The following is a 23219-nucleotide window of genomic DNA, read 5'->3' as shown; positions in this document are numbered from 1 at the left end:
ATACAGATGCAGGAATACTTTGGCTGGATGAAACCAGTTCTGAAAACTTACTACCACCAACAACAAAAAAAACAACAAGGCCTCCAGACAAAGGATTTCACTACAACTGAGGTCAACACTGAGAGATATACAGCTATAACACACAAGAAGAAGATAAAGTACAGTTGTACCAATTACAGAGATATTAAATCAAAATGTAGACAAAAATGAGAATAAACACTTATCTTTTCTCAATATCACAGCTGACAGTAGATCAATCTCTCTGCAACAGCCTGAGCAACAGGTATAACTGATGTAAAACACAGGATGGAAATCAAACAATACTGATGAGGGAATACTTTGGCTGGATGAAACTAATTCTGAAAAGGTACTGCCACTAAGAAAACAGACAAGGCCTCCAGACAAAGGATTTCACTATAACTGAGGTCAACATTGAGAGATATACAGCTATAACACACAAGAAGAAGAAGAAGTATAGAGTTACACATTACAGAGATATTAAATCAAAATGCATACAAAAATGAGAATAAACTCTTATTTTTTCACAATATCAGGGCTGGCAGTAGGTCAATCTCTCCACAGCAGCCTGAGTAACAGGTATATCTGATTTAAAACACAGGACAGAATCCAAACAATACAGATGCAGGAATACTTTGGCCGGATGAAACCAGTTCTGAAAACTTACTGCCACCAAGAGAACAGACAAGGCCTCCAGACAAACAATTTCACTACAACTGAGGTCAACACCAAGATATACCGTTATACCACACAAGAAGAAGAAGTACAGTGTTACAGATTACAGATATATTAATTCAAAATGCAGACAAAAAATGAGAATAAACACTTATCTTTTCTCTTTTCTTTCTGGCAGAAGGTCAATCTCTCTGCAGCAGCCTAAGCTATAGGTATATCTGATTTAAAACACCGGATAGAAACCAAACAATACAGATGCAGGAATACTTTGGCCGGATGAAACCAGTTCTGAAAATGTACTGCCAGTAAGAAAACAGACAAGGCCTCCAGACAAAGGATTTCACTACAACTGAGGTCAACACTAAGATATACAGCTATACCACACACGAGGAAGAAGAATTACAGTTGTACAGATTACAGAGATATTAATTCAAAATGCAGACAAAAAATGAGAATAAACACTTATCTTTTCTCAATATCACAGCTGACAGTAGCTCAATCTCTCTGCAGCAGCCTGAGCAAAAGGTATATCTGATTTAAAACACAGGACAGAAACCAAACAATACAAATGCTGGAATACTTTGGCCGGAAGAAACTTGTCCTGAAAACTTACTGCCACTAAGAAAACAGACAAGGCCTCCAGACAAAGGACTTTACTACCAATGAGGTCAACACTGAGAGGTATACAGCTATAACACACAGAAAGAAGAATAAGTATAGTTGTACATATTACAGAGATATTAAATCAAAATGCAGACAAAAAATTAGAATAAACACTTATCTTTTCTCAATATCACAGCTGGCAGTAGGCCAATCTCTGCAGCAGCCTGAGCAACAGGTATATCTGATTTAAAACACAGGACAGAAACCAAACAATACAGATGCAGGAATACTTTGGATGGAAGAAACTAGTTCTGAAAATTTATTGCCACCAAGAGAACAGACAAGGCCTCCAGACAAAGGATTTCACTAAAACTGAGGTCAACACCAAGATATACAGCTATAACACACAAGAAGAAGAATAGGTACAGTTGTACAGATTACTGAGATATTAAATCAATATGCAGATAAAAAATGAGAATAAACACTTATCTTTTCTCAATATCACAGCTGGCAGTAGGTCAATCTGTCTGCAGCAGCCCGAGCAGCAGGTATATCTGATTTAAAACATAGGACAGAAACCAAAGAATACAGATGCAGGAAAACTTTGGCTGAAAGAAACCTGTTCTGAAACCTGACTACCACCAAAAAAAACGACAAGGCCTCCAGACAAAGGATTTCACTACAACTGAGGTAAACACTGAGAGATATACAGCTATAACACACAAGAAGAAGATAGAGTACAGTTGTACCAATTACAGAGATATTAAATCAAAATGCGGACAAAAAATGAGAATAAACACTTATCTTTTCTCAATATCACAGCTGGCAGAAAGTCAATCTCTCTGTAGCAGCCTGAGCAACAGGTATATCTGATTTAAAACACAGGACAGAAATGAAACAATACAGCTGCAGGAATACTTTGGCTGGATGAAACTAGTTCTGAAAACGTCCTACCACTAAGAAAACAGACAAGGCCTCCAGACAAAGGATTTCACTATAACTGAGGTCAACACTGAGAGATATACAGCTATAACACACAAGAAGAAGAATAAGTATAGTTGTACAGATTACAGATATATTAAATCAAAATGCAGACAAAAAATGAGAATAAACACTTGTCTTTTCTCAATATCACAGCTGGCAGTAGGCCAATCTCTGCAGCAGCCTGAGCAACAGGTATATCTGATTTAAAACACAGGACAGAAACCAAACAATACAGATGCAGGAATACTTTGGATGGATGAAAAGTACAGTTTTGTACCTACCATAAATGTAGATGTTCGAGGATCCACATTGCTGCAGTCCTAACTATTGGGTAGTCCGCTGTCCAGTCGGCCCGAATACCAAAGTATATGGCTGACGTCGGTCACGGCGCATTAGACTGACGTCAGTACGTCAGGGTACTAATGCGCATGACCGACGTCATATCCTCAGTCTTTTCTTGCCCCAGATGTCAGAAGACCCTAAAAAGACAAGGCCAAAACCAAAAACACCAAACATACCTGCACCAAAAATATATACAACATATACAAAGGTACCAGAATATAACCTCACCTACACAACCACCCCTAAACACAGAGGGAAGGAGGGAGAATTGGACTGCAGCAATGTGGATCCTCGAACATCTACATTTATGGTAGGTACAAAACTGTACTATGTTCTTCATTCCACATTGCTGCAGTCCTAACTATTGGGTAGAATCCCAAAGCAGAGGTAAGGGAGGCTGGCAAATCATAAGGAAGCAGGAGCTGATAATATGCCTTGCAAAATAGCTGTGGCAAAACCAGCCCTAGACTTAGAATAGAGAGGAAGGTGGTAATGCTTAGAGAAGGTATGCACTGAACTCCAAGTAGCTGCCTCCAGAATATCCTTAGTTGCCACCCCCCTTAGAAATGCTGTTGAAGTGGCAGTAGCCCTACTGGAATGAGGCCTAATCCCAGCTGGAATCTCCTTACCATGATGGGAATAACAAAATGCAATGCAAAACCCAATCCACCTAGAAATAGTTTGTTTTGACACAGGCTTGCCTTGCGAACTCAAAGCAAAAGAAACAAACAACTGCTGAGACTGCCTAAAATCCTTAGTTCTGCTTAAATAATAATGCAATTGCCTGTGTACATCTAAAGTGTGCAAAATCTTTTCCCCTTTATTTTGGGGATCTGCATAGAAAGTAGGCAAATGAATAGTTTGGTTTAAAGCCACACTAGAAACCACCTTAGGCATAAAGGAAGGATTAGTACGTAATGATACCCTATCCTTATGAAAAATCAAAAAAGGCTCAACCGCCATAAGGGCCTGTAACTCAGAAACCCTTCTTGCAGAAGTAATGGCCAACAAAAAAGCAGTCTTCCATGACAAGTATTTCAGTTCAGCAGTAGCCGAGGCTCAAAAGGTTGTAGAGTAAGTTTCTCCAACACAAAATTGAGGTCCCAAGCAGGAGTAGGAGCTCATTGGGGTCTTATATTCTTTGCCCCTCTAAGAAATTGCTTGAACAAAGGATGTGAAAACAATGGAGGGTCACAATCATAGTGAGCTGAAATTGCTGCAGCATGAATCTTAATGGAAGAGAAAGACAAACCTTTGTCCAATAACTCAGTAAGATATTGAAGAGCCACACTCAAATTAGGCTCAGAAATCTCCAAATTCTTTGCTGCAGTCCAAAATAAAAATCTCTTCCATTTTTCTGCGTACACTTTCCTTGTACTAGGTCTTCTGGCTTCCATAATCACATTTAAAACTTGTTGAGGAAGTTGAGACCTGCTGTCTTTCAAAACAGAATATGCCAGGCTGTTAGATGAAGAGAGTGAAGCTTGACATTGAGCAGATGACCGTCCCTCTGAGACAACAGGTGTGGAATCAAGGGTAAAGGCCATGGAGGCTTCCTTAACAGACTCCTCAGTAATGGGTACCAGTGCTGCCGAGGCCAATCTGGAGCTATTAAAATCATCCTTGGCTTGTCTTGTCTGACCTTTAGAAGCACCTTTGGGAGAAGAGGTAGAGGTGGAAAAGCATACACATGAAGATTTTTCCAACTGAAAGAAAGAGCATCCACTTTCCAAGCTGTGTGATGAAATCCCTTCGTGCAAAACTTTGGCAGCTGGTGGTTTAGTGGAGAAGCGAACAGATCTATGTCTGGAGTTCCCCATGACACTGTCAATTTTGAAATACATGAAGATCCAGTTTCCACTGTGGGGATCCATGATTTGTCTGCTTAACACATCTGCTAAGGAGTTCTGTGCTCCGGCAGAAACCTTGCCTGAAGAGTTAGTTGCAAGCTGAGCAGTCTCCCATAAAATCATTGCTTGCCTGCACAATGGGTAAGAATGTGTTCCCCTTGTTTGTTGATGTACCACATGACAGTTGTGTTGTCTGTTAGAATCAACACCTGCCCTGGAAGAAGTAACTCCTTGAAAGCCATTAATGCAAACTGGACTGCTAACATCTCTTTCATGTTGATATGTAGATGCTGTAGTCTGGCAGGCCACTTGTCTTGTATCCACTTTCCATTTAGATGAGCTCCCCAAGCAATGTCTGAGGCATCTGTCGTTAGAATCTGACTCGCCTCTGGCGGGGTCACAGAGAGTCCCTTGTTTAGGTGACATTCCTGAGCCCACCACAAAAATTCCTTTTGAATGCAAGGTATTATTTGAATGACAGTGTCCAAATCCTGGCAGTGCTGTGTCCATAGATTTTGAGATACCATTGTAGCTTCCTCATATGCAGTTTGGCATTGGGAAGCACCAGAATACAAGATGCCATGAACCCTAAGGCTTGAAGGACTGTCCTTGCAGTCAGCCCGGACTGAAGAGATAGTTGATGGAAGTAACTGGAAAGATTCTGTTGTTTGTCCGGGGTTAAAAAGGCCATCTGGGCTGCTGTATTCAGTCTCACACCCAGAAAGCACATGTCTTGAGAGGGTACTAGACTGGACTTTATTTCGTTCACAGAATACCCTAGGCATCTTAGCACTGCTATGACATATTTCAAATGCTGTAAAAGGTCTTCCTTTTCTTGAGCCAGAATCAGGCAGTCGTCCAAGTAAGGATAGATTTGAATGCCTTTTAGCCTGAAGTAAGCTATCACTGGAGCCAGAACCTTTGTGAATACTCTGGGCGCAGTAGATAAGCCAAAGGGCAATGCAGAGAACTGATAATGAGAATTTCCAGCTCGAAAACGCAGATACTTCCTGCAACGTAGTCTTATAGGCACATGAAGGTAAGCTTCCTTGAGATCTAAAGTTACCATCCAGTGATCTTTGCCCAGCAGAGGTAAAAGCTGTTGTAACGTCAACATTTTGAACTTGGGAATGTCCAGATAAGTGTTGAGGATAGATAAATCCAAAATTGGTCTCCACGTGTTCCCCTTCTTTGGTAATAGGAACAGGCGAGAATAAAATCCTAGGCCCCTTTCTGGCACAGGAACTGACTGAATGGCCCCTATTTGGAGCAACAGAGAAATTTGCTTGTGAGCCTCTGTTCTTTGTAGAGGAGGAATGTCTGGCATGCCTTTGAAAGGAGGCAAGGTATGGAAATAAAACCTGTAACCGTGGTGAATGATATCCAGAACCCATCTGTCTTGGGTAATTAAATCCCAATTTTCTTTGAAAAGAGACAGCCTTCCTCCCAGAGGTGCTGCCAGGCGAGAATGTACTGGCAGCTGAAAAGGCAGGTCATTGGGTCTGCTTACGAAAGGACTGACCCCTGTCCTCACCAGAAGTCTGAGCAGGTGAACTCCCTGTCCTAGGCCTAAAAGAACCTTGAGCTCTGCCCCTACCACGTCTAGACCTACCCCTAGACTGGGAATCATAAGCAGGATAAGTCCACCCCTTAGTAGGCCAATTTCTACTAAACTTCGGAGGCTGCACCTGCAAAAAATCCTTAACAGTTTGCATAGACTTAGCCTTGTCCTCCATTTTCTTTAAAACTGCTTCCACAGGCGAACCAAACAACACATCAGACTGTAAAGGAGCATCCAAAATCCTTGTCTTAACATGCTCAGCTAAGTTCTGATCTCTCAACCAAGCGTGCCTACGAAGAACAGAACCGGTGGCAGCCACCCTCGAGGAGGCCTGCACAGCATCAAAACCACACTGCAAGGAATGTTTTCCCACTTGCTCAGAAACATGAACTAAATCCTGCAACTCTTTACACTCAATACCTTCAGCCAGAGCATCCACCTTAGACTGCAATTATGAAAGGAGATAATTCTGATATTTTAACATATGAAACTGACAATTCAACGCCCTCATGGCTAAAGTGGAAGAAGTGTACACTTTCTTTCCCCATCTATCCAAAGCCCTTGCCTCTTTATCAGGAGGAACAGGATTTTTAACCACAGAAGCCTTCACACCTTTAGGCCCCTGAGAGACAGTTTCTGGGTCTGCCCTAGGACTCTTAAAAAGATACTTATGAGCGTCAGGCACCCTATAGTACCTATCCGGTTTAACTGGGGCAGGAGGCAAAGAATCAGGATTTAGTGAAGCCTCTGCAAAAACATCTTCTACCACATTCAGAACAGGAGGTATAGCTAAAGGCCTATGCTGGGGTAAAACAAGAATTCTCTAAGCCTCTTCCTGGAATCAGAGAAATCTTGACCTTCCCATTTAAAATGCTCCCTCATGGAATGCAGAGTCTCTGAAAAAGAAAAATCCTCAGGAGGCGAAGCAGAAGGAGTAGAATCATCCACATCAGAATCAGAATAAGGAGGATACTCCTGCAAGTCTTCAGTCAAGACTCAGAAGCCTCGAACATTGCTCAAAACTCTCAAACTCAGGTTCCACCCTAGGCCTCTTATCAGGAGGGGCATAGAACCTCTAATCATTGTAATCAAATCCTCTGCCATTTTAGCATATGCTTCTAGGCAAAGACCCTGAAACACTCGGAGAAACCCCACTGAAGCTAAAGTAGGCCTGCCTCTTAAAGAAGCCTTAGAAACAGAAGGAGGCCTTGACCACCTTAGGAAGAGAGGGAAGAACAGCCACCTGAGAAGCCCCTTCAGCCTGGCCTACTTCCTGAGAGGACACATCCTGTAACAGTAAAGTTTCTCCCTGAGACTCCAAAGAAACTCCTGGCAGAACCTCCGCTCCACTGAGCCTTCTAAAGAACCGACATCCGGGACTGTCGGTTCTTCCATTCTAGGCTTCCCTGCTTTGTCCTTGCGCTTTTTGGCTGAAGCGCGCGTCGGAGCATCCGACGGCATTTTATAATTACAACGCTTCCCAAACACTAACCTGGCACAGTCTAACCTTCTCTTAATAGTGCGTTTGTTAAATCTAGCACAAGAGCGGCATCCAACAACGTCGTGCTCAGGCCCTAAACAAGGTATACACAAAGTATGGTAATCCCTATGAGGTATCTGTTTCCCACAAGAAATACAGTTATTCACTTTTTCTGACATCCGGTTAAATACTGAGGCAAGAAAAAACCAAAATATTCCCCAACGGGGTACTTAGCCAACTTTGATTCAGTCTGAAACTCTGACTTCAGAAACTTTCAGAACGCCAACCTGCACTCGCAAAAACTGCTTCTGCATCGGACCATGCGGCAAAAAAGACTGAGGATATGACGTCGGTCATGCGCATTAGTACCCTGACGTACTGACGTCAGTCTAATGCGCCGTGACCGACGTCAGCCATATACTTTGGTATTCGGGCCGACTGGACAGCGGACTACCCAATAGTTAGGACTGCAGCAATGTGGAATGAAGAACATCTAGTTCTGAAAACTTATTGCCACCAAGAGAACAGACAAGGCCTCCAGACAAAGGATTTCACTACAACTGAGGTCAACACCAAGATATACAGCTATAACATACAAGAAGAAGAATAAGTATAGTTGTACAGATTACAGAGATATTAAATCAAAATGCAGACAAAAAATGAGAATAAACACTTATCTTTTCTCAATATCACAGCTGGCAGTAGGTCAATCTGTCTGCAGCAGCCTTAGCAGCAGGTATATCTGATTTAAAACATAGAACAGAAACCAAAGAATACAGATGCAGGAATACTTTGGTTGGATGAAACCAGTTCTGAAAACTTACTACCACCAAAAAAAAACGATAAGGCCTCCAGACAAAGGATTTTACTACAACTGAGGTCAACACTGAGAGATATACAGCTATACCACACACGAAGAAGAATAATTACAGTTGTACAGATTACAAAGATAGTAAATCAAAATGCAGACAAAAATGAGAATTAACACTTATCTTTTCTCAATATCACAGCTGGCAGAAGGTCAATCTCTCTACAGCAGCCTAAGCTATAGGTATATCTGATTTAAAACACAGGACAGAAACCAAACAATACAGATGCAGGAATACTTTGGGTGGATGAAACCAGTTCTGAAAATGTACTGCTACTAAGAAAACAGACAAGGCCTCCAGACAAAGGATTTCACTACAACTGAGGTCAACACTAAGATATACAGCTATACCACACACGAAGAAGAATAATTACAGTTGTACAGATTACAGAGATATTAATTCAAAATGCAGACAAAAAAATGAGAATAAACACTTATCTTGTCTCAATATCACAGCTGACAGTAGCTCAATCTCTCTGCAGCAGCCTGAGCAAAAGGTATATCTGATTTAAAACACAGGACAGAAACCAAACAATACAAATGCTGGAATACTTTGGCCGGATGAAACTTGTCCTGAAAACTTACTGCCACTAAGAAAACAGACAAGGCCTCCAGACAAAGGATTTTGCTTCCACTGAGGTCAACACTGAGAGGTATACAGCTATAACACACAGAAAGAAGAAGAAGTACAGTTGTACAGATTACAGAGATATTAAATCAAAATGCAGACAAAAAATGAGAATAAACACTTATCTTTCCTCAATATCACAGCGGGCAGTAGACCAATCTCTCTGCAGCAGGCTGAACAACAGGTATATCTGATTTAAAACACAGGACAGAAACCAAACAATACTGATGCAGGAATACTTTGGCTGGATGAAACCAGTTCTGAAAACTTACTTACACAAAAAAAAAAAAAACAGACAAGGCCTCCAGACAAAGTATTTCACTACAACTGTGGTCAACACTAACTTATGCAGCTATAATACACACAAAGAAGAATAAGTACAATTGTACAGATTAAAGAGATATTAAATCAAAAAGCAGGCAAAAATTTTGAATAAACACTTATCTTTTTTCAATATCACAGCTGGCAGTAGGTCAATCACTCTGCAGCAGCCTGAGTAACAGGTGCATCTGATTTAAAACACAGGACAGAAACCAAACAATAGTGATGCAGGAAAACTTTGGCCAGATGAAACTAGTTCTAAAAATTTACTGCCACTAAGAAAACTGACAAGGCCTCCAGACAAAAGATTTCACTACAAGTGAGGTCAACACTGAGAGTTATAAAGCTATAACACACAATAAAAAGTACAGTTGTACAGATTACAGAGATATTAAATCAAAATGCAGACAAAAAATTAGAATAAACACGTATCTTTTCCAATATCACAGCTAGCAGTAGGTCAATCTCTCTGCAGCAGCCTGAGCAACAGGTATGTTTGATTTAAAATACAGGACAGAAACCGAACAATACAGATGTAGGAATACTTTGGCTGGATGAAATACTTCTGAAAACATATTGCGACTAAGAAAGCAGACAAGGCCTCCAGACAAAGGATTTCACTACCACAGAAGTCAACACTGAGAGGTATACAGCTATAACACACAAGAAGAAGAATAAGCACAGTTGTACAGATTACAGAAATATTAAATCAAAATGGAGACAAAAAAAATCAGAATAAACACTTATATATTCTCAATATCATAGCTGACAGTAGGTCAATCTCTCCACAGCAGCCTGAGTAACAGGTATATCTGATTTAAAACACAGGACAGAAGCCAAACAATACAGATGCAGGAATAATTTGGCCGGATGAAACTAGTTCTGAAAACTTACTGCCACCAAGAGAACAGACAAGGCCTCCAGACAAACAATTTCACTACAACTGAGGTCAACACTAAGATATACAGCTATACCACGCAAGAAGAAGAATAAGTACAGTGTTACAGATTACAGATATATTAATCCAAAATGCAGACAAAAAATGAGAATAAACCCTTATCTTTTCTCAATATCACAGCTGGCAGTAGGTCAATCTCTCTGCATCAGCCTGAGCAACAGGTATGTCTGATTTAAAATACAGGACAGAAACCAAACTATACAGAGGCAGGAATATTTTGGCTGAATGAAATAGTTCTGAAAACTTATTGCCACTAAGAAAACAGACAAGGACTCCAGACAAAGGATTTACCTACAACTGAGGTCAACACAAAGATACACATCTATAACACACAAGAAGAAGAATTAGTACAGTTGTACAGATTACAGATATTGAATCAAAATGCAGACAAAAATGAGAATAAACACTTATCTTTTCTCAATATCACAGCTGACAGTAGGTCAATCTCTCTACAGCAGCCTGAGCAACAGGTATATCTGATTTAAAACACAGGACAGAAACCAAACAATACTGATGTAGGAATACTTCGGCTGGATGAAATCAGTTCTGAAAACTTACCGCCACTAAGAAAACAGACAAGGCCTCCAGACAAAGGATTTCACTACAACTGAGGTCAACATTAAGATGTACAGCTATAATACACAAGAAGAAGAATAAGTACAGTTGTACAGATTATAGAGATATTAAATCAAAATGCAGACATAAAATGAGAATAAACACTTATCTTTTCTCAATATCACAGCTGGCAGTAGGTCATTCTCTCTGCAGCAGCCTGAGCAAGAGGTATATTATATTAACAATGCACCCACTGCTGACATTCACCATTACTACACAGATCTCAGTACTGTGCAATCATCCACAGAATGTCCAGCTTATGTCATGAAATATAACCACTACTGCACATGACATGTGTAGCAATCTGATAATTCACTGGCTTGTTTTCAGATATGATGACAGTATTTATGGTGTACAGCACATATGCACATGCACACCATATGTGCAAAGGTTAACAGAGATGTGGCTGACAGCACATACACAGGGCCAGTATAGACATGTTGCTGTGATAACGTCATATATTTTCCATTGTAACAGGGTTTGTTGCAACATATGTCCTATGAGGGATATGAAGTCAGTAACTGTCATGACCTTCACCATCTACAGACTGCAATCCTTACACTACCTTCTGCATTCCATGGATTGATGCACTGTGGCTAACACATGCAACCATAGGCACAATACTGCCCAGTCTGCAGATGACCCTGCAGATGGGGATTCCTCATATAAATGGAACTGACATTGAAGGTATTGCAATATGTACGACAGGCATATCCAGACAAACACTGTTAAACCAATATTTCTCCAAATGCAGTATAGCAGCACTTACAGTCTGTAGTCAGGTCAGGCAGATCCCCTTCCTGTTGGTTGCATTCTTTCCACAGTGTATGTTGTTAGAGTTAAATCCTCAATCCATCTGGGATGCTGTTTGCCAACCATCAAATCTAGTTCCTGCTCACAGTGACTGCAAAGGTACAACATCACCATGATATTCCTAGTTACTGGAGTGTGTTTCCATGCAATTGGCTATGGGATTGTTACCACAGCTGTTCCACATGCAATCAGCTATGGAAGGGTTGCAGTTTGTGCAGAGGCCATCAGCTGATCATGAGCATCACGTAACATACACATGCTGCTGCCTAAGCAAGGCAGGTGTGGGTTTCCACATCCACCAGAGAGGGAGTGGGGGAGGCAGACAGAGGCAGATACATGTCAGGGAGGGGTGGGAGGGTAAAAGTGAAGCATGTTTGTGTAACACACCTACCAGCACAGGGTATCACAAAACCCCCGACAACTATGTAGTGCTATCACAGTCTGATGCTGTTATTGGAAGCACCACATGGGTTACTTGATGTGGAGCACTCAGAACATATATGTGAGGGTGAGTGACATCTGCAACAGGGATACGGTAGATATATGGCAGGTGTCGTACACATGCCTGTCTGCATGAACAGGTGCCAGCATCAACACAGGCACACTTACACAGGGACGCACACACATTGACGCACTTGGCAGGGCCAGGAGTTCAACTCATCAGTAGTGGGATCACATGCACCACACGGGTCATATGGAGGCCATATGGGCAAAGAGTATGAGGAGATGTCAGACAGACAGCATGCTTCAGTATGCCCTGGGGGGTTGTAGTGAGTGTGGATGTGGACATATGCACCATACAACACACACACACGTACACACAGGGTGCCAGTTCTGCATGCATGGGCGCATGTCTACATGGGTGTGTGGTGGTCAACTGTGCCAGCAGGCTGTACAAGGGTAGGCGATGGGTATACCATGGCATCAGGCCACATGACAGGTGGGTACTGCATCCCCATCCAGTCAGCTGGGTGACTATTGTGTGTGGCCAATGCTGTACACCACATGCCATGTATGTATTCCTTACTCCATGACATGGATGGTGTCTTGGATGTGCACAGCTCCCACATGCCTGTACAGTGACATGTGGAACTGTACCTGGGGTGTCTGTCCCATATTGTGAACACGGATTATCATCAGATATAACAGTCTTGCCCACCTGTGGCAGGAACTGGTAATGGGCAGTAGGTTTACCCTTCACCTACACTGATAGCATGCCAACAGCATTCCCTAATGTCTGTCCATACAGGGCATGTTGTCAGGCATGGTATGTCCATTCTGAGTCACATGTGGAGGCACCACAGGTGGTGCAGGTGTCCATTGGGAAACATGGTGGAGGTGCACTGTCTGCATGTACGTGCATATTGGACAGATGGGCAGGGTGACATGCCCTCTGTAGCCCACTGCTATCACTGCATAGTTACTATTAGTGGTCAATATGCAGTGTACTAACCACATAGTGGCTGTTGCCTAGGCATGTGTGTGCGTATGACACATGGGTTGAGTGTGTGCTCTGGGTAATAGTGTGGTTTCTAATTTGGATTGGCTGGCCTTGATGTCACATGTATGGGTATGGCTTTGCACCCCAACCTCGCAGCTAATTTTCATCTGTTACCCCTGTATGATTGACAATGTGATATATAGTAGGGTCACCATAAAAGTAATGAGCAAAACCCCCTCCACATTGGCCACAGGTGTCACACACTCACCTCTACACAAAATACGAGTTTTACACACACACACACACACACACACACACACACACACACACACGCACACCTGTCATGTCTGGGAGTTGAACCCCTACCTAACTAGTTTATTACACTACAGCACTAAACAGTTATAGCACGTGCCATGGACATTACTGGAGTACTTCTTCCCCAAAGGTGTATTGCACAGTGACTGACAGCAGGATTACCAAAGTAGGGCATTTCACCTTTTCTGCGAGTGACTAGCCTAAAATGCCTTGCTCCCTACACAAACAGTGAGACACACACGAAACATTCACAACTGTCATGTGTGGGTATAGAACCCCTGACCAAGGCCTATATCACACTTCAGCATGGAGCAGTTATAGGTCACACCACAGGGATTACAGGGAACTTTCTCCTCAAAGTAGTATTTCACAATGAATGACATCATCAGGATTGGCAAAGTAGGGCATTTGAATTATACTGCAAGTGAGTAGCCTATGATGCATTGCTCCATACGCAGACATTGAAACACATGCAAAACATCCAGGACTGCCATGGATGGTGATGGAACCCTACCACAGTTCTAAATCACAATACAGCAGTACACAGTTACAGGATGCGCTACAGACATTACTAGGCTATGACTTTTCAGAGGTGTATTTCTAGGTGGGTGACATCAGCAGCCTTGCCAGCATTGGGTATATGAATTCTAAGGAGTGTGTGTAACCTAAAAAGCATTGTTCGTCACTCAGTCATAAACAGACAGAGACACAAAGACACACAGATTCACACACACACACACACACACACACACACACACACACACACACACACACACACACACACACACACACACAAACACACACACACAATTGCCAAGTCCTGGGTTAGAACACCTACCTAACTACTTTATCGCACTACAGCAGTGCTCAGTTACAGGACATGCTACGGAGATTACTGGACTATGATTTCCCCATAGGTGTATTTCTAGGTGAGTGACATCAGCAGCCTTTCCAAAGTTGAGTATATGAATTGTTTGGGATGTGAGTGGCCTAAAATGCATTCCTCTCTACTCAGTCAGACACACACACACAGACATTCATACACAAGCACACAGTTGCCAGGTCTGGGGTTAGAACACCTACCTAACTACTTTATCACACTACAGCAGTGGGCAGTTTTAGGATGTGCATTCCTCTCTACTCAGTCAGACACACACACACACACACACACACACACACACACACACACACACACACACACACACACACGCACACAGTTGCCAGGTCTGGGGTTAGAACACCTACCTAACTACTTTATCACACTACAGCAGTGGGCAGTTATAGGACGCGCTATGGAGATTACTGGGCTATGATTTCCCCAGAGGTGTATTTCTAGGTGCTTGACATCAGCAGCCTTGCCAAAGTTGAGTATATGAATTGCACGGGGTGTGAGTGGCCTAAAAAGCATTCCTCTCTACTCAGTCAGACTCAGACAATCACACACACACACACACACACACACACACACACACACACACACACACACACACACACACACACACACACACACTTGCCAGGTCTGGGGTTAGAACACCTACCTAACTACTTTATCACACTACAGCAGTGTGCAATTATAGGACACGCTATGGAGATTACTGGGCTATGATTTCCCCAGAGGTGTATTTCTAGGTGTGTGACATCAGCAACCCTGCCAAAGTTGACTATATGAACTGTACTGAGTGTGAGTAGCTTAAAAAGCATTTCTCTCTACACAGGCAGAGACCGAGACACACACACAAACACACACTCACACAGTTGCCAAGTCTGGGGTTAGGACTACAACCTAACTAGTTTATCAGTACAGCAGTACGCAGTTATGGGAAGTGCCATGGGGATTACTGAGCTACAGCTCTCCCAACGGTGTATTTCACATTGGATGACCTCAGCAGGCTTGTCGTGATACTGCTATGGGGAGGGCGGTGTGTGCATGGGCCATAACCCATTCATGTAGGGATTGACATGCCACATGCGGGCACACACAGGGTTATATGCCACAGGTACGTGTATACAGCTACTAGGTGACAACTTCCCTGTACAGTCATGTTGCACAGCTGGCACGTGCAACACGCCATCATGCTGACAGATACTGGTGGCTAGTATCTGCAGTGAGTGACACCTGCACCTCATGTGTTTGGGGCCCTTTGGCTGTGTGCTGGGTGGGACAGGCCCAGATGGCTCCTTGTCATGGTGACCCTCTTCAACACATCTATGTCCATCTACCTTTGGCTAATTATAGTCTGTTGTCCTTACATATATGTCTGTATTCCTATCCACTGTGTGTGCAAGGCAGGAGTGGTGCATACTGACATGTGTCTGCACTAAGAACTGCAACTGCCAGATATGTCTGGTCCACTGGTGTTTGCTTACATGGCCTTCATGTGTTTTAATGTGTGAGCATGCCCAGTATGGCCTTTCAGTATGTTGTTGACTGACATTGCCTTCATTCCTCTAAGTGTGTGAGCATGCCCAGTATGGCCATCTATATTACATGTGTGGATCAAGTTGAGGTAGTTTGTAATGCGGTGCTGACCTTTGTGTTGTACACCAACAGGTAGCATGCTGTGTCTGCAGGGTATACATCGGTCATTTGGCATTGACTGTTTCTACATTTCTGCATAGTGGGGGAGGGCGCCTGACTGTTTCTACATTTCTACACAGGTGTGGGGGGGCACACCTGACTGTTACTGTATGTGTACATAGGATGGTGGGGCACACCTTACACTTTTACACAGCTGCTAGGACTGTACTGGTATGTCAGGTACACCATTTCAGTCTATAGTCTTAACTATCGTGCTGGCTAGAGGCATACCAGTGTACTACAGATCTTAGCTTTCACTACCTACATTTAGTTTCTGACTTCATAACCTTCACAACTTACATCCAACTGGCTGGCCTGCTGTAGTCTGTCTGTGTAGGCCTGGGGTAGGGGTTACCCATGGGGCTCATTCAGAGGCCATAGTGCAGCATTTGTTTGTGTTTGTCTACACCTATTCTGCTGGCTGTGACTGTTGTTGAGTATGTGCCCCCCCCCCAACTGACATTTGTGAGTCACTTACCTTGTGGGCGTCCCAGTATTGAGGGTGGTGCTGCAGGGCTGACTATGTCAGATGCACATAGTACACTCCCTATACATGGCTGAGCACAGGTAGTGTCATGTTTGGCATCCCTTTTACTATATGTGCGAGTCAGAGAGAGGTGTCATTCCCTGGGTCCCAACTGTGTCAGTGCATGTGCTATGCGTTGCCAAGGCCAGGGCATACTGGGCATGCCTCCTTCTGCCTACTGTGGCAGGCTCAGGTTGTTCCTCCTCTGAGTCACTCTGCACCTGTGCAGGCCTTGGCACTGGTGGGGGGCTGTGTGGCCCTGCCCCATGCTGTTCCTGCTGCAGCTGTTTCCGCAGGATCATATTGTGTAGCATGGCACATACAAGCACAATTTGGGTACATGTAGTTGGTACATGTAGTTGGTGAGTACTGCAAGGCTCCACCGGATGTGTCCAGGCATCGGAACCATGACCTTAGCATCCCAAACACATGCTCTATTATGATTCGTGTTTGTGCGTGTGCCTCATTATGGAGTTCTTGTTCGGGTGTGTGTGCATTTCTGATGGGTGACATCAGCCATGGCTCCAGTGCATATCCAGCATCCACCACTAGGTGATCATGTAGGATGTACCCACTGGCAAATGTCTAGTACAGCTGCATCAGATGCCAGACGTGGGAATCGTGGTAGCTTCCGGGGCAGCCAGCACACGCATTCATTATTATGGCTTGGGCATCGCACACGACCTGGCAGTTGATGGAGGGGAAGCCCTTGTGGTTGTTGTAGACCCTACCTCGCTCACCTAGTGGTGCTTTAATGCATATGTGCGTGCAGGCTATTGCACCCACTACCTCAGGGTATTCTGTTATTTGATGGAAGAGACTCATATTGCTAGCCAACACATCACGGGTGATGGGGAAATATATGTGCTCACTGACATGTGCTGATATGGCATCCAGGAGCTGGTGGAGTACTCTGGATGCTGATGCCTGTGAGATCCCCATCATATCCCCAGTTGGCCTTTGGAAGGTACCTGTAGCTAGTATTCGTAGTCCTACAAATACCTTGGTATCCACTGGGATGGGTTCCCCTCTGTTGGTTCTGTGTGTCAGGTGTGGCCGGCATAGCTCAACAATTTGCTGTAGGAGGCCCCTGCCCACCCTATAGCACTCCATTATCTCCAGCTCATGTATCCCTTGGTAGGTTAACCTGGGTCTGTACGCTCTTCTCCGTCTCCTCACTGTGGGTTGCTCAGCAGCATTCACATCCTCACCACCCTCAGCCTCTTGCACATGCTGGTTTATGATAGCAAAAGCAGCCCCTAACATTTTTTCTCTTGCTTTCGTTTTGTAAAATTTCCCCATCTGTATACACTGGTGGTGCAATGTTTTTGTGAAAAACAAGGGGGAAAGGTGTTTGCATAGTTTATAGTGGTGTGCTGGGCTGGGCTGCTGCCTGTGTAATTGGCTGATTCTGATACATTTTACCTGTCAGCTAAGCTAGTTCTCCATGATTACCTTCCTACCGCTGTTTTCCTTTCCCATTACCTCCCTGTTTAGGCCTGTGTGCGCACCACACAAACGGAGTGCTCAAATGTGCACAGAGTTGCTTTTTCCTGGTTTAACTTCCTTTTTCTTCCTGTAAAACCCGGTGCACTGTGCGCACACCCGCTTACACTTTGTAAAGAGTGTTAGGCAGGTTTAGACACACCTCTAGCTTAGCTGTGCTAAGCTAGGAGCAATCCCGAGCCACAGGTCTCCAATCCACTTACAGTATGCCTGATACCCCCCCTCATGATGTCACCTATATCCTAGTCTTGCACCCAGCTATTTATACTCTTACACTCTTGGGACCTGCCTCACACCCTGGGAAAATCTGGGATTCACTAACCTTTCCCTCATTTGCATAGGATTGCCTGCAAATGCATAGTTACATGTCCCACACTGAGCCTCCCCCTTAGCAACCATTACTCACTGGCCATGTTGTCTTCTGCCTGCCATTGACTTGCATGGCAGAATACTGATTTTAGTTAGAATGCTTATTGTAAGTTTATTTTATTATTTTCCCCCCAATCCCGTTTGCACGTCACTGCCCTATGCTTAAACAGGCGAGATCGTCGAAAAAGAAATTACAAGTTGTTTATTTTTTTTTAAACAGTTTGCAATGCCAATGGCCTTGTACGTGTCCATTGGCATGCTTCCTCAATGATATGCAGCGTTTATTTGGAGCTGTCATAGCTCTGTTTTGTAGACTGCAGAAATGTACTCGGTTACTAACCGAGTACATTTCTGCACACTGCACTCGTCCTGCACGGTCAGCTGCCAGCTTCCTGGATTGCATATTACCCTCATTTGCATGTTTATTCACCTGCAAATGAGGGTAATTTACATATAGGAGCTCAGTCCGTGCAGGATTAGTCTAAGAGCTCACGTGCACGCCCCGGGAGCTCGCTCCTGGATCGCACGTCAGCCATATTGCCGAAAATAGCTCTTAGACTAATCCTGCACGTTCTACAGGGCTTTGTAAATCCAGGGGAATGGAGTTAAATACATTAGATTTCATTAAATTACATTTTGCATGCACAAAATTACTTTTGCTACCTTTAATTCAGTCTGCATTGCAAATAGGCTTGTCTTTGCAGTGGATGCAAAACATGACTGATTGCTTTTAAAGTTTCCAGTGTTTTACATCAGTTTCTGCTTTTGGAAGCAATGATGCTTTCAAGTGGATTTCTTAAGGATTATGCTGCCAAATGTCAACAGACAACATATGTTCTCTAAAGGTAAGGCATAAAACTTCTACCAAATGAGATCAACATGCATTACTTGTACCATTCATCAAAAGTGACATAGTACAAACTTGGGCTGTGCACAACAACCTCAGTACTGCACATTTTAATATTTAAATACATACAAAGGACATTAAAATACTTTTTAATTACATATTAACCATGACAAACTGAATTTTCCAGTATACAGTAATTTGTAATGGTTAGGCAACTTGTTTAATTTTCAAAGTCAATGTCACTGACACTTAACTCTTCAGTCTGTTGTCAAGAAAATATAGCAGCAGTTTTCAGTGCCAGATTTCACATCTCCCTGTTTCTTTTATACGCATGTATATATTACATGATCTTCTGTATTCCATTGTGCAATAAGTTTATGCTCTAGTGGTTATGCTTTCATCCACAAGAATAAAAGCAAAGTGCAGACAAGCATAAGTGATCTCCATATTTTAAAACTGCTCTTACAATCTGTATTGCATTATCTAACTCATAAAATATTAAGAACACTGTCAAGTTTAGTTAGCGCAGGTGGGCGGTCACTGTAGGATGTTACTGATCTGTGTAGCCAAGCGCCTGGATAGCCAAGATGTGTCCTATTGTTTTCATCAGTATAATATACACTGCAGCGACTCATGTCAATAAACTGATAATGGAACGTGCACTTTTTAATATGGATTGGCATTTAAACATATCCCACTATACATTTGTTCTGAGTTTGAGAATAGTTCAATATTTAAGTTATACATCTTTTAAAAACAATGATTTTGACAGCCTACAAGTCCAAAGGAAATGAATGTATCTACAGTGCTTATGAGTCAGGTTCAAATACTGATTAAGGGTTACATGCCTGGCTTAGAGGGAATGCTTTAGCATACCATACTATTATTAGATGGGGACAAGCCCCCTTGCATTTGACACCCCCCCCCAATAATATTATATACCAACTATGAACTCACACAACACCCGGGGAAGGGCACATTTCCAACCTCCGCTGTTCTGCAATCTCGCACACACAACACACAGCAGTTGGCATTAAGAGAATTCAGTCTCTAAACCCGGAAAATCTGACAAAAAAGGAATGTTTGATATTTCAAATGTTCACTTATATGAACTGCAACCATAGAAGGTAACCCACTCTACATCAAAAAGTGAAACTTTGACTATTATGCACATGCATGCAACTTTAAAACATTGTTTTTTGCAGGTGGTGGGGGTCTAGCCCTCACATTGTCCACTAGCTCTGAGATCACACAGTCCCTGTGAAAAGGGAATATTCCCCTACCCGGGGATTGTAGATTTTGCGCACTTGTTGACTATCTGTATAATCAATCAAATACAGTCAGTAAAACAGGTGTCTAACAAAAACTCCCTTTTGACAAAACCAACGGAACCCATATATTCTCCTTTTTATTTTTGGCTGACTAGCAAACTGATGATCACAGGAGAACAGAATAAGATAAGATATCACGGTGTGTTTTTTTAACTGACTAACAAATTGATGTGTATAGGAGAATGTAGCGAGGTGTGATGTCGCAGTGTGATGCACAATCTGGCCAGTAACTCAACAGGCTTTTACAGACTGCAAGCTGGAGAAGATGACATGATGCCTTAGAAGTAACTAGGAATATTTTAACAAAGGACAGAAGAAATGCTGATGCTATCTGATCTGTACTCCTTTGGTCACATTACGGCGAGAGTCTGAGGCGTGCTAGGGTGAAGATATGATGGTTCTAGCCTAACGTCTGGAACCTTTTTTACTGTTAAAGAACACAGGGTTCAAATCTCTGAGTTCTGTCTTTGGCTGCTTCCATAGTTCCATGAACAAAAAAGACCAGTTTGTCAAATCTTGCACAACACTAAAACTGGCATGTTTTGAGTAAGAAACTGAAGCAGTATCTCTGTCTGCCATTAGCCCACCCACCCCACAGAATGCCACAGAGAATGCAATATTCAGTTAAAATTTTGCATTTTTCTAAGTGCAAATACAATGATTAGAAAATGAAATATAATAAGATTTCATGACTTTGATTTTGTTTTGATAGCCTTTTCATTGGCATCACTGTTTGCTGGATCACCGTATAGCCTGGCACTGCAATACATGCAGTAGTTCCATGTGTAGCTGTCCAATTGTTGTCTGCAACCATGTTATGTAGCTACTCTGTGTTCTGCTCAGTTAATGTATGACAAAAGTGACTAAGTTAGTACTTGTAACTTAAGCCAATGTCAAAATCTGTGTATGCAGTGTTATACACTTGTTTAGATCCATATATATAAAAACTGAATATTTTTTCCAGCATCACATGTATCTTCTGGTAAAACTTTAGTGGGAACATGACCAAACATCTTGAGAGCAACACTTCACATTTTCAGTCAGCTACTCCAGCAGCTAACCTCCACTTCTACCTGCTGTATTATCATTTCACATAGCTTATACCCACTTTTCTCCCTTATGAAGATGACTCTATGCTGACTTGCAAGGTCCATTCAGGGATGCCTACCTATATATGTAATATTATATAGTTCATGTATCTCTCCATAGTTACATATTGACAGTATCTGCAACAGGTTCATGTTAATGTGTTAAACAGCACTTTAGTATGCTCCTATTGTGAAATTTTCCTTGCTTTTGCATCCTGCAAAGGTAGTCTTTCACATATGTTCATATCCTGTAAGGTTTGCATATGCATATATACCAAGATATTTCTGCCATTGATACAATGGTGCTGCAGTAACTATATTGTACTCATGCACATGATTTTTATTAATGTAGCACTGCTGTATCATATGCATGCTGCCCAACAGTCCTAAAACATATGACATGTCACGCGTATGGTGGTACATAACTTTCATGGCTGTAAGCAACTTATGCTATGTAATCAATATGGTTATGTACTCAAATCCCACGCTTTATGTGACAATATCCATCTAAGCATGTATATACTATGTGCCCTATATTGCATCTTTTCTGTGTATATGTTTCTATGCAGTGTTTTTGCATTCACTGAAGTATGAAACCAACTGCATTAACAACTCATAAATAAAATACATCAACGAATAAACCACAACAAATTAAAATTATATGGTTGACTGACTGCACGCAAACAATAAATACAAGGTACTCATTATGAAATAATTTCTGCGAAGCTTCCTAAAGGTACTCACAGTGGGGCTTTTTCTGAAGTTGCCAAAGTAGTGAATTCCAAAGGAAAACTGTATGATAAGAAAAGGGGCAGAATAGCAGTTTCGTTCAACGGCATCTTGGGAATCTATAGCCGACTTTGGACAGCTGAGCAATATGGCAAAACAAGTAGATAGATAGTAAATAGCTGCATTCGATAAATGCACCCCAGACTGTATGGTAAGATGGGTTAATGCCAAATCCTTGTACAATGATACTGCTGGAAGCCACTGCAGGCTTTGCAGCACTGGGGAAATATGGTTGTGATGAGAAACCGCTGTCAGTAATTACAAAATCTGAAAATTTGATATACTGAAGTCCCTACAAGGAACTCAGAGTTAAAAAAAATATTACAAATCCAGGAATGAGAAAAAATTAGGCTTGAAATATTGTAGCTATTTCCTGAGACAGCAGCAAGTACTTTATTAAGGTCACAGCCCTGATATGAAAATATCATATTTTAACAAGAGCCACAGTTTTTTCCTTCAGTGATGGCTCATCATCGATGTACCACTAATACAGATCCCAGTAAATCACAAGAGCTAATGAACTGAGCAAGGTGTAGGGCAACATGAGCCCTTAATGCCTTTCCAGAAAATAATGTCTGAAAATCAAGAGTTCAGGTAACTGAGCTTAGACTTTATTTTAAAACTATTAAAAATAAATAAATAAATAAGAAAAAGAAAAAAAAACGAATAACCTAGGCAACAGATTTGCATTAAGTATTCTGTTCATGCAGTAA

Source organism: Protopterus annectens, chromosome 9.part0, assembly GCF_019279795.1.
Source record: "Protopterus annectens isolate FY-2018-M chromosome 9.part0, PAN1.0, whole genome shotgun sequence".
NCBI classification, from domain to species: Eukaryota; Metazoa; Chordata; order Ceratodontiformes; family Protopteridae; genus Protopterus; species Protopterus annectens.
The sequence above is the reverse complement of the archived record's forward strand: the minus strand, read 5'-3'. Positions refer to the sequence as shown.